The sequence below is a fragment of the Stegodyphus dumicola genome, chromosome X1 (genome assembly GCF_044657685.1).
Source record: "Stegodyphus dumicola isolate Sdum_Otavi_A_Nest chromosome X1, ASM4465768v1".
NCBI classification, from domain to species: domain Eukaryota; kingdom Metazoa; phylum Arthropoda; class Arachnida; order Araneae; family Eresidae; genus Stegodyphus; species Stegodyphus dumicola.
Window position 1 is genome coordinate 184,917,194 of NC_140780.1, and position 11,229 is coordinate 184,928,422.

General features: G+C 36.0%; 1 long non-coding RNA gene across 1 annotated transcript in view; it reads left to right on the plus strand.

The window, feature by feature from the left end:
• Positions 1-8,710, plus strand: part of LOC146993363 (uncharacterized) — a 41,461-nt gene extending 32,751 nt beyond the window's left edge. The window contains exon 3 of the long non-coding RNA XR_015038441.1: positions 8,094-8,710. This is a non-coding gene — a long non-coding RNA (uncharacterized LOC146993363). The remainder of the gene's footprint in view (positions 1-8,093) is intronic.
• Positions 8,711-11,229: the final 2,519 nt, after the last annotated feature.

The window sequence follows — 11,229 nt, forward strand, 5'->3', positions numbered from 1 at the left end:
GTTTGATCCCTATATTGGCCCTGAAGTGGGCTGAAGGCCCACATAATAGAAAAAACTAACTATACTTTTCTATAATCCCAATAGTTTGACAGCTTACGGTTTCATTTCCCCCTTTTTTCCCATGCTCTTGACCATTACCATGAGGAGATTGTATACATTAAGAGTCAAGTAAAAATCCATAAGATTAAGAGTCAAGTAAAAGTCCATAGTTCTATATTTTCAAATTACTGCTTTATTTTTACATTATTGTAAACAGCAGTACGTCGCTTCTTATATTTTCAGTTTACTGCTATTAAAATCTGTTTTTAACTACAGTCAAAAGTCGTTAATCCGGACTCGTCGGGACTTCGGCGATTCCGGATTATAGATCATCAGTTTAAATCTCGTAAGATGGCATGCAGAAATTCTAAAATTAAAAATATGAAACCGTAATTTATGAAATAAAGAACAATTATGATCTAAAGGGTATCAAAATTTACAAAAAAAAAGCTTAATATTTATTTGTTTACTTTATTAAACATTTCTTTCAATGTAAGTTGTTTAAGTTGCTTCGTTTTATGTGATAATTCTTTCTCTTTAATTCTATAAACAGACATAATTTCTTGTTCAGTTACAAAGTTCCGCTGTTCAAGTCCCGTAATTGCTGTGCCGAGAATACCGACTAACTTGTCAATCGAAATTTTTTCGTTTTCACTAACCTCTCTGTCACCTTCTTCATGTCTTTATCCATTTTTTGCAGTAATTCCACTTTTTGTTTGATGGACATCGAAACATACTTTCGTTTTGTAGATCCTTTGAGATTCCAGCATCGGAAATTCTATTTGACATAATCGAAAGTTCAAGTTTACTTTTATAAAATTGCTCTTACAGTCTGCAAAAAATAATAAGCCGGATGCAATTTGAAGATTAAGGAACAACGCAATCACAAACATTAACTGAAATAGATAATTAGATAATTTTAGCTTATACCGTCCGTTATACATAAAACGCGCACGCGAAAACGTATTCTGCGCTTGCGTACACGCATATGCGCAGTCCTAAAGGTCTTACGCGCACGCGTAAACGCCTAGGCGTATTTGTCAACATGGCGCATGCGCAGAAAGTTTTTAGCTTTGAGGTCCGGATTATAGATCATTCCGGATTATGGATGTCCGAATTAACGCCTTTTGACTGTATAACCAGAAAAGAAAAATTGAAAATCTGAAGGAAAAGCTTTATTTATTAGCTATAAAATGTAAAGTAACAAAAACGTTACAATTTGTACATCCAAAAAATATGCTTCTTTGGATACTGAGCAAAAGCAGTAACAGTTATTTTGGTACTGTACTGTTATCAGGACTGGATTCAGAAATGTATGAGCGTGTGTTGGTATGTATGTGTTTATATGTGTATTTGTAAGCACACATATATTTGTACTAATGCATATAATGGACACATACGTGCATACATAAACACATACATACATTTCTTAACCCGATCCTGATAACAGAACAGTACAGCCATTTCTTTATTCTTGTAGGTAAACATTATTGTTTAAATAAGAAACCCTTGGCAATTTACTTAAAATATTTCTTTTTTATTGAAAAACCTTTGCTAATTTTGAAACATGATAAAAACCTACTAATTGTGTTTCTTGAATATATCTGAATTGTAACATGCAGTTCTTACTGACATGATGTCTGATGACTTTGAAACAGAATTATCTAATACAGGAATCTAATTGCCTAAGCAAATATTCTTAAATCTTTGTGAAACTTGTCGAGTTTTTATGAACCAGCATGTGTAAAAGACCATTAAACACTAAAACGTGGTTTCTGGAGTTGGTTGCATAGTATGATTTTTACTGTTTTCAACTCTTCTTAATTTTTAGTATCTACTCAACATTTTTTGTTCTGCACAATAAAACATTTGTGAATTTATTTTTCTTTTTGGTCAAACTGAAGTTGTAACCTGGAAAATGGTAATACAGTGCACAGGTTTTGAGAACATAAATGTTACAGTAGCATGACTAATCTGGAAATACAGTACTTTATGGACTTTCTTTTTCCTTCCCTTCCACAAAAAACACAAAAATACTTCCTACGTACACATTTTAGATGAATATTTATAATGGTAAAGTGTTTTTGAATGAAGATTAAAAGGATATTACTTTGATTCATCAATTATAAAAGTATCTCAAAGGCATAGCTTTAGTTATAATAAATACTATAACATAGATGTATTAAAAATAGTAAAACAACTGTTCTGCCCCATGCATCTCTTTCGCCATTGCTCGAAAATCCTCCCCCCCCCCTCTCCAGCTCTTGAAAAGTGCATATACATTTATTTAGATTCAGATTATGTTTCAACTTGTTTTTTAAATTAAACAACAAAAGTGTAGAAAATGTTGATAAGTGCCTAAACTTGAACAAAAGTAGATTTTGATAGTCATGAACTAAAACTAAATACTTAACATATAAATAAAAGGCTGACCATGTTCTTCCCCCTGAAGCCCCCTTGATTGAAAATCCCTGTAGTAGAAAGATATATCAATATAGGAGAGGAAAGAAAATTTTTAAGAAAGTAACATATTTTTCAAATCAAGGTGAGTGTTTACCTGACAAAAGCGTTCAAGGGATGGCTGCTATGAAATATATACCTGGCTAAAGGGTTTTTTCTAAGGATTATTCATATGTATTTACGTTAATTTTTTTCGCCACTGAGAAGTGAATGTTTTATCAAGTAAAGTATATTTTGAAAAATATATTAGCTAATGGATATCAATTTCATAAAATATTTAGAAAGTTTCAATTAGGCATTAGCAGCTGTTACCTGTTATATACAGTGATGAAATTATATTACTGGATATTCAGTAATGATTATTAACTTGTTTAATTATGAGTACACATTCAGTGTATGTGACACCATAAATACTGGATCAAAGTATCACCAATAATAATCATGTTAATACAGTGAATTTTAACTTCTTTTGAAATTAGTAATCTATATTTGTAACATGTAATACATTGTAGCATTTAATGGTGTTAAAATTAACCAGCTCTATTTACTAAGTATAATGATGTTGGTACCGTTAATAAAAGACTCGATTTAAAATATTGGAGGCCATCTGATGTTTTGAATGTGGCAGATGTCACTGATGCATGTTAATGATACTATTCATGTAAATAATGTACAGTACATTCGCATATAAAGTATTTTGTGAAATAGCCTTATATTATTCAACAATTTTAATTTGTTGTTAAAGAAAAAAAATATGTCACCTTTTTGAATGTTTTGTTTTTATGCTTTCAGTTTATTATCTACTGTATTAAATATAAACTTACACATTTTTAACACTTCCCTCCCCCCTGAAAGAAGCAGAAAATGTGAAGTACTTTAAAATACATACTGAATTTGTGCTAAACTTTTATCAAGTTACAGATATGTGAAAGTTTAATGCAATTAAATTGTTTATCACTTCAACGCAGCACAATGAAGTCTATGAATAAAATATAAAATTTAAAAACTTTTTTTTTTTTTTTTTTTTAACTGTGAAAGAAATAATTTGGTCTAATGAATCTTCCTTTGGTATTTATATATTAAAACCATCTGAAAAATTAACTTTGGATTGTTTAAGAAACCACGTTATCTTGCTTTTCATAATTTATTATATAATAGTTTAAAAGAAGAGGATGGCAGTTCTTTTTATATTTTATATCTCTATAATTAAATAGTTGTAATGTTCGGCGCTTCCAACCTGCACGCAACAGTAGTGGTGACTGCTAAGAACTGGAAAGTAGACAAAGTCTTGAGAAGGGTTTAAATCCCTTTTTATTCAACTTTAGAAATTACAAATGCGTGCTCTTGACGCTCACAAACTACGCCAACCCGGCGGTAAAATAAAAATAAGAAACTGAAAAGAGATAATAACAAGTGACTAACTACGAGGCTCTCTAAACGTAACTAACCTCACCGCGTTCTAAGATACCGTTGATAATTCAGCAAACTTCTGAATATTACGTTGAAAGATTAACAAACTGCCGAGGCAAGCACACAGGCCGAAACGCTTGGTTCTTCAATTTCTAACTAGTCACCTCCACGCTCGTGAAGCAAGAAAGCACACCTTCGAACTCGTTTCCCTTCTATTTAACTCAGAATTACTTCCGCTGACAATTTGAATCCTTTCATGTTCTACTAAAATTTACGTACTCTGGCATTGGCAATTCTAGGGCAAAATAAGGCTTGACAGGAAAGATAATTTAAACTTAAAATAAATATAAACCCTACATAGCATCAATTAAAATTTTAAAAAATGCTTCAGTAAGTAGAATATTTTAACAAAAATGGTCAGTTGAAAAAGGGACATTGATACAGTTTTGATTAGTCTTTATTAAAAAATATCATTGCCCTGCAAGAGTACGACTTAAAAATACAAATTCTGATAAAAAGCTGAAATACAAATTTTGACATTTCATACCTATTTCTTGTAGTTTTTCTGAGTAGCCCACCAGCGACCAAGTGAATAAGAAAGCTGAATATTGTTAGTTTGACTCGTGTTCAAATCCCTATGAGCAGGCTGACTGCATGAGAGTTTGGATGGACTTTCCGTATGAAACATGAATAAAAACCAGTTTCCTCTAGAAAGTCCTCCGCGAAGATATATTTCTCCTTGAGCAGATAGTCTCATGTCTTTTTGATTTAATAAATTAATCTGACCTAACCCTGATTATCAGTATACCCCTATAGACTGAAAGCTCAAGCATACCTGAATTCTGTGGATGTTTCTGTCTTCCATATGATAAACAAACATCCACCAGTGGCGAAATCCCTAAATATGGATGCTTCAAATCCTTGTAAATGGGCTGGCTGCATAAGAGTTTTTGTGGTTTTGGACATGTTTAACATAATACAAGCCAGCTCTCCTTAAGAAAGTTCTCCACAAAAGTACCCCCCTTCTGCAGATAACCCTCATGTGCAATATAAATAATCTAACCTAATTTAGTATAAACATATCTATTAACAACAGTGTTGCCATATAACTGTGGCTCAAGTCTATGTTATTAATAAGGAATTATCACTTTTTTTAAATTAAAACTATTCTGCCTCTTTTTAACTATTGCTTGTATGTGTGTGTATGTCATGCCTTCAGAAATAACATGAACATTTTGATTTTGTATCCTATCACATGCAGAACAACAAAGTTCTTTAATATTATCAAAATACATTGAAAATCTTGTGTCATTACCAAACTTTAATGCCCCAAGGCCGCTGAGATTTTGCACGGCGTTCAATATGGCTCTCTTGGACCCATTGATCTCATATTCACCTTACAGTCATGGGATCCTGACGAACACGGGGAGAATGAATCGTAGTCCAAAGAGTCCACGATCCTGCCGTGGTCGAATTCCAACGCATACTAGTGAGAGTTTCTTCTTTTTAATGGGGGGCGTAATTTTGTCTTAATCCGAGAAACTGACACTTAAATATGATTTCTGAATAAAAAACCCGTTGTTCAATTTTTTTATTCCCATTTATACACAATGCAGATGGTATTGCTCATACATGGTTTGCGCGCATGCGCTGGAATGCTAATTGTTTGTATATCCAGGATGCAGTACTTGGGTTCATGCAAATTTGACACTTATTGCATGTCGCCTTCATTATATTGCAATTTTTATAGGCAGCAGCGTAATGTTAACAGTTGACAAATAAGTACTGTTGCAAATAAATTGAAATCTATCGTACGTACATACAGGTATACATACGGCCTATAACATAGAAATCGACTCATTGATAAATTATCCAAATAGGTAGAAATTGCGTATAGCCATACCTTACGACGAAATATGGAAATGATTAACAATTAGTGTTGAATGATTGACAAGCTATGGAGCTCCAGCGGAGCATCCAGATGAAATGGATAGCTGTGTCAACACCTCTACACTCCACTGCTCTGCCAACTAAGCTATGCACGGATGGTACATAAAAGGGAAGACATTCCACTTATAATGCATAATTTCCATGCGAGTATGGGTCCGTCGATCTAGGTGGACTGTACCAACGTCTCGTAGACGGGTTCCTCAAAAGTATGAGCAGATGTCACTATTTAAGAATTAAGGAATGAGGGTGGCCGCAGGATAGCTAGATATTTGGATCCGAGCGATGCGGCCATTCGATCACGTTGACAGGAATGGGTGAACCATGGTCGTAGAGAGCGTCAAGAATGTAACGGTCGAGCAAAAAGCGACGACAGAACGCAAGGACAAAGTGATCGTCTGAACACGCTCACAACCTCAGCCTCTTATGCTCACAACTTCAACCTCAGCCTCTTATGCTCACAACTTCAACCTCAGCCTTTGATGCTTTTATCCGACGTGTATCCGCGATATCAGTGCAGTGACTAGTGATATGAGACTCTGGGAACGGGGGCTGAAGTCACAGAAGGCATTGCGCCGTCTACCCATCGTCATTGCACATCGTCAAGTATCGTTTGCAGCGGTGCCGCACGTATTCGACCTGGGATCTAACAGACTGGAATATAATTGCTTTCAGCGATGAGTCCTGCTTCGAAGTGAGTTCCGACGACTAGTGAAGACATGTCTGGAGACGTTCAGAACAGCAATGGATACTCATCTGGATACTGTCAACGAGACAAACCAAGAGCTATTGTATGGGGTGCCATTTCATTTGGTAGCCGGCCTCGTTTGGTGTGGCACCCTTATAGGAAGGCAGCACTTCGATGAGATTCTAGCCCTTTATTTTTGCCCTTCCTTTTACGGATCTCTGGGCTTAGATTTCAGCAGGGTAATGCTTGGATGCACACGGCATGCTTTTCTACTAATTGTTTTCGTGCGTCTCCAACACTTCCCTGACCGGCGCGATCGCCAGACCTCTCCCCAACTGAGCACGTTTGGGCTCTGAGGAGCCATGTCCGACCCTCCCTGGATGGCGCCGATCTAACTTACCGGTTTGAAAGTATATGCTAAGGGATCCTCCAGGAGGACATCCGCCAACACTATGAGTCAATGCCTAACCGGATTAGAGCTTTCCCCGTTGGGGTCAATTTCATGGGCCTTTGCATTATTTATTTATTTATTTTGCTTTTGGAGCTGTATTTCCTAAAAAAAATTAAATTCCTATCATACTATTTTCGTTTTCAATTCATCCACAAATTTTCGTGTCATTCAGATAACTCCTTTTTGGTGTGTCGTTTTATATGTTACAGAAATGCAACTGAAATTGTAGGTTAACTGAAATTGTAGGTTCTGTTTATGCAAATAGCTCTCACATACTTTGGCATAAACAAATCACGCAGACCAAGCCAAATCAAATTAAAATAAAAATGAAAATCACAATAAAATAAGTCAAACTATTACTATGTAGCGTTGCGCGCCTCCAACGTGCACGCAACCAAGAGGTGACTGTTGAAACTGGATAAAAGACAGAGTCTTGTTAAGGGTTTAAGTCCCTTTTTATTCAACGTAATAAATTACAAGTGCGTGCTCTTGACGCTCACAAACTACGCCAACTCGGCGGTCAAATAAAAATAATAACCTGAAAAGAAACTAAAGACAAGACTCTAACTACGAGGCTCTCTAAAAGTAACTAACCTCACCGCGTTTTACAATACCGCTGCTAATTCAGCAAACTTGAAGATCACGTTGAACGATTAACAATACTTCCAGGCAGGCACACAGGCCGAAACGCGGGGTTCTTCAATTTCTGGCTAACTACCTCCGCGCTCGTAAAGTAAGAACAGCACACCTCGAACTCGTTTCCTTTCTATTTAACTCAGAATACTTCCGCTGATGATTTGAATCCTTGCGCGTTCTACTAAAATTTACACTCTCTGGCATTGGCAGTTCCAGGGAAAAGTAAGGCTTGACAGGAAAGGTAGTTTAAACTTAAAATAAATGTTAGTTAAAATAAATATAAACCCTACATTTGCCGCTGACAGAATTTGGAAAACTTGGAAGCAGGTCCTACAAACGACCTGCTGTAAGTTTCTATAATTCTGAACTAACTCTCGAGAACCTCGTTTACACAAAAAAAATCTTATGTAACAAATTGTATACTAAATTTCTGTGTATACTTATAACTCTCTCTTCTTACAGCAACTTTTCCTGGACTTCATCAATCAATCTTGGTCTTTTGCTTCCAGCATCTGGAAGGAATAAGTATCAGTATCTTTCTAAATACATTATAATTTACACTTTCTTGACACAATAAATATTTGTTTATAAACGATTCGTTTTCCTTAGTTATTGCTTAATTCACATTCATTCAATTTTTCAAGCATTAATTTAACTGTACCCTGGCTCTCCACCATGTGTGGTGTCAAACGGGAATATTCGTGTTTTAGTCTTACAACACTTCCCCTAACCACCATGATTTGTTAGAATTCAACGACCAAATAGACACACCTTACTTGACATTCTACAACTCAATGAGCTACATTAACATTCTTAAAAATTCCAGTGTAGGTGGAGAACCCTACAAAACACATTCATTCTAACTTCCCCCTCATTCATCTTTAAACATGCAGGCTTTCGCTCTAAAGCATGACTTTATCTACAGTTTAATACTTAAATTTTGAATTCATTCCTTTTGAGCATTTTACTTTTAGCATCTAAAATTTTATGCTTCTAGACTAAATTCTACTTTTACATAACATTCAAGTATTTACGTACATTTACAAAATTTTAATACATATGATTTTTACAATTTACCATAAAATGAATAGGAGAAATAAATTTTTACTTTACTCATTCTTCGCCAAGCTTGCGGCACTGAAACTAAAATTCTTATTAATACAAGAATACGAAGTTATTTTTATCTTCGGCCAAATTTTGGCTTTAACATAACAGAATTAGTCTTTCGACCAACAGAAAATGCTTGTTCTTAGCTTTTATACTTAAAGAATATAATACTTTTGCCTTAGCTAAATAAAGTAAAACAAAACTAAGTCTCAACCGAGACATATTGACTTTCGTCAAAACATAGAACTTCGTACTTATGCATAACATTTTGGAACAAAAGAGAAAAAAAAAATATAGAAGATTTTAACTTATCTTTGAGTTTTCGATGCTTGAAACTCCGTCATTCTTTTCTGGCAATATTGTTCCCAAGTTATAGGTTTCATGGACTTCAATCTTCTCCTTACTGACCTCCGAGTGTCGTCCACATTAGTTTTTCTTTGCGTCCTCTGCATGCTGGCCTCTTGGCGGAGTAATCGTCGGGCTGTTGTCGTTTCCTTTTTTCCATGGGACGGCTGGTCTTGACGTCCTCCGGCCTGGAGTCCTTCTTGAATTTCTTCTGTTGTTCCTGGTATTTTTGTTCCTCCTGTTGCTGTTTCAGTTTCCGGAACGGCGGCCTTGCTGGCACCTGACTCTCTGGTCCTGGGCGCGTTCTCCTTGATGTATAATTTCTCCTGCGATCCGTTGTAGGTGGTGTTTTGCTCTTTACCACGGTTTCTTTACGCGGTGCATCTGTATTCTTGTTTTTCTTAAATGCTGGAGTTTGAAAGTTTTTATTTTTTCTTTTTGGTACCGTTGTCCGGGTTGTAGAAGGGCTAGGTCTCTCTTCAGTTCTCTGCTTCTTGGGTGGTGGAACAGTTGTTGTTATTTCTGGACCTTCTACTTCGTTTAGACTTGAGTCCTGCAAGAAACTTTTAAGGATTTCAAAATCATTTGGATTAAAGTATTTTTTCACCTGGTCGGGACTTGCTTTACAGATCTCCCCTCTCTCGTTCTTAAGATATAATAAGACTCCTTTGATTTCCTGAATTACATAGGGGCCTTCAAATTTTGGAGCTAGCTTTGCCGTAAAATTGTCTGGGGCACCTGATAAAGAAAATTTCCGCTCCAATACTTTATCCCCAACTTTAAAATCTGCTTCACGGCGTTTTCTATCATAATATGCTTTTTGCTTATTTCTTGCCGTATCCGAGCTTTTAAGCGCCTAATCAATCAGTTTTTGCACATCTTTCTGTTTAAACTCTTGCTCTCTTTGTTGCACAAAGAATAATTTATCTAAAGGCGTAATTAACTTTCTGCCTAAAAATAATTCTGCTGGGGTTTTATGTATGTCTTCGGGTCTCATAGCTATTTGATAGTAGCCAGACGTTAAGTCCAAAGTAGACATGTATCTTGTCGATTTGATCTGTCTAATAATTTCCTCTATAACCGGCAAAGGGTAAACTGGAAATTTACTAATACTAATTAGTTTTCTGTAATCGATAGCAAACCTCCAAGCCCTTTTATCCGAAGGAGGAAACTCTTTCTTTTTCCTACATAGTACGACTGGACTCGCGTACTCACTATTTATGGGCGTTATTATTTTATTCTTTAACATCTCCTGAATATGTTCTTCGATGATTACGTCTTTTTGTTTGTCGTACCGATAAGGTTTAGTCCTACAAGGTTTTTCGGCACTTAATTGTATCTTATGCGTAACTATTTGACAATTTCCCGGCTTTTTCTGAAAACAAGTTAGAAAAATTACTCACCACTTGCTGTATTGCTTGCCTTTCATGGTCATTCAGATGGCTAAGGTCCACTTGCGGTTTCTCCACAGGTTCCACCACCCTCTGGTCCATCTCCAGCACCACGGAACTGTCTTGAAAATTCAATTTGGCCCTCGCGCCCCTTAAAAACTCCATACCTAAAATAAGAGGATTTTGCAGATTCTTCACTACAAAAATTATTACTTTGAGGCTTTCCTCTTTTACCTGTATGTTTAATGATAATTTCCCGGTGCAGTGACATGTTTCCTTGCGCCGCTATAATTTCCGTATTTTTGGTTTTAAATAATCGTACCCTATAAAAATTCTTTTTGAAGAAATCTTCGCTCATAAAATTTCCTTCTGCTCCTGTATCGATGAGGGCTTCTACTGGTACATCGCCAACCAGGACTTGTATAATTGGTAGATGTGAGTTTTTTACGATGACCGTATTTAAATGTCTTTTTGAGGGTTTTTTTTAAAACTTCCGGGGTCTGGACCCTCCCTTTCACAGGCCCCTCTACTCCTTTAAAGCTTTCCTTTCAATTTGTGCCTTCTGGGTACGCGGATGTTTATTTTCGAATTTTCTTTTTGGGCCTTGACCTTCGAGGTTCGATGAGTTAGCTTGATAGCTCTTTCCCCCATAAGAGCGATTTCCATTTCTGGTTTCCTCATTTGAAGATTTCCTTCGGGTACTTTGAGAATACGTTGCCCCTCTAGCTTTTCCCGCTATTCTGCGATTTTGAAAC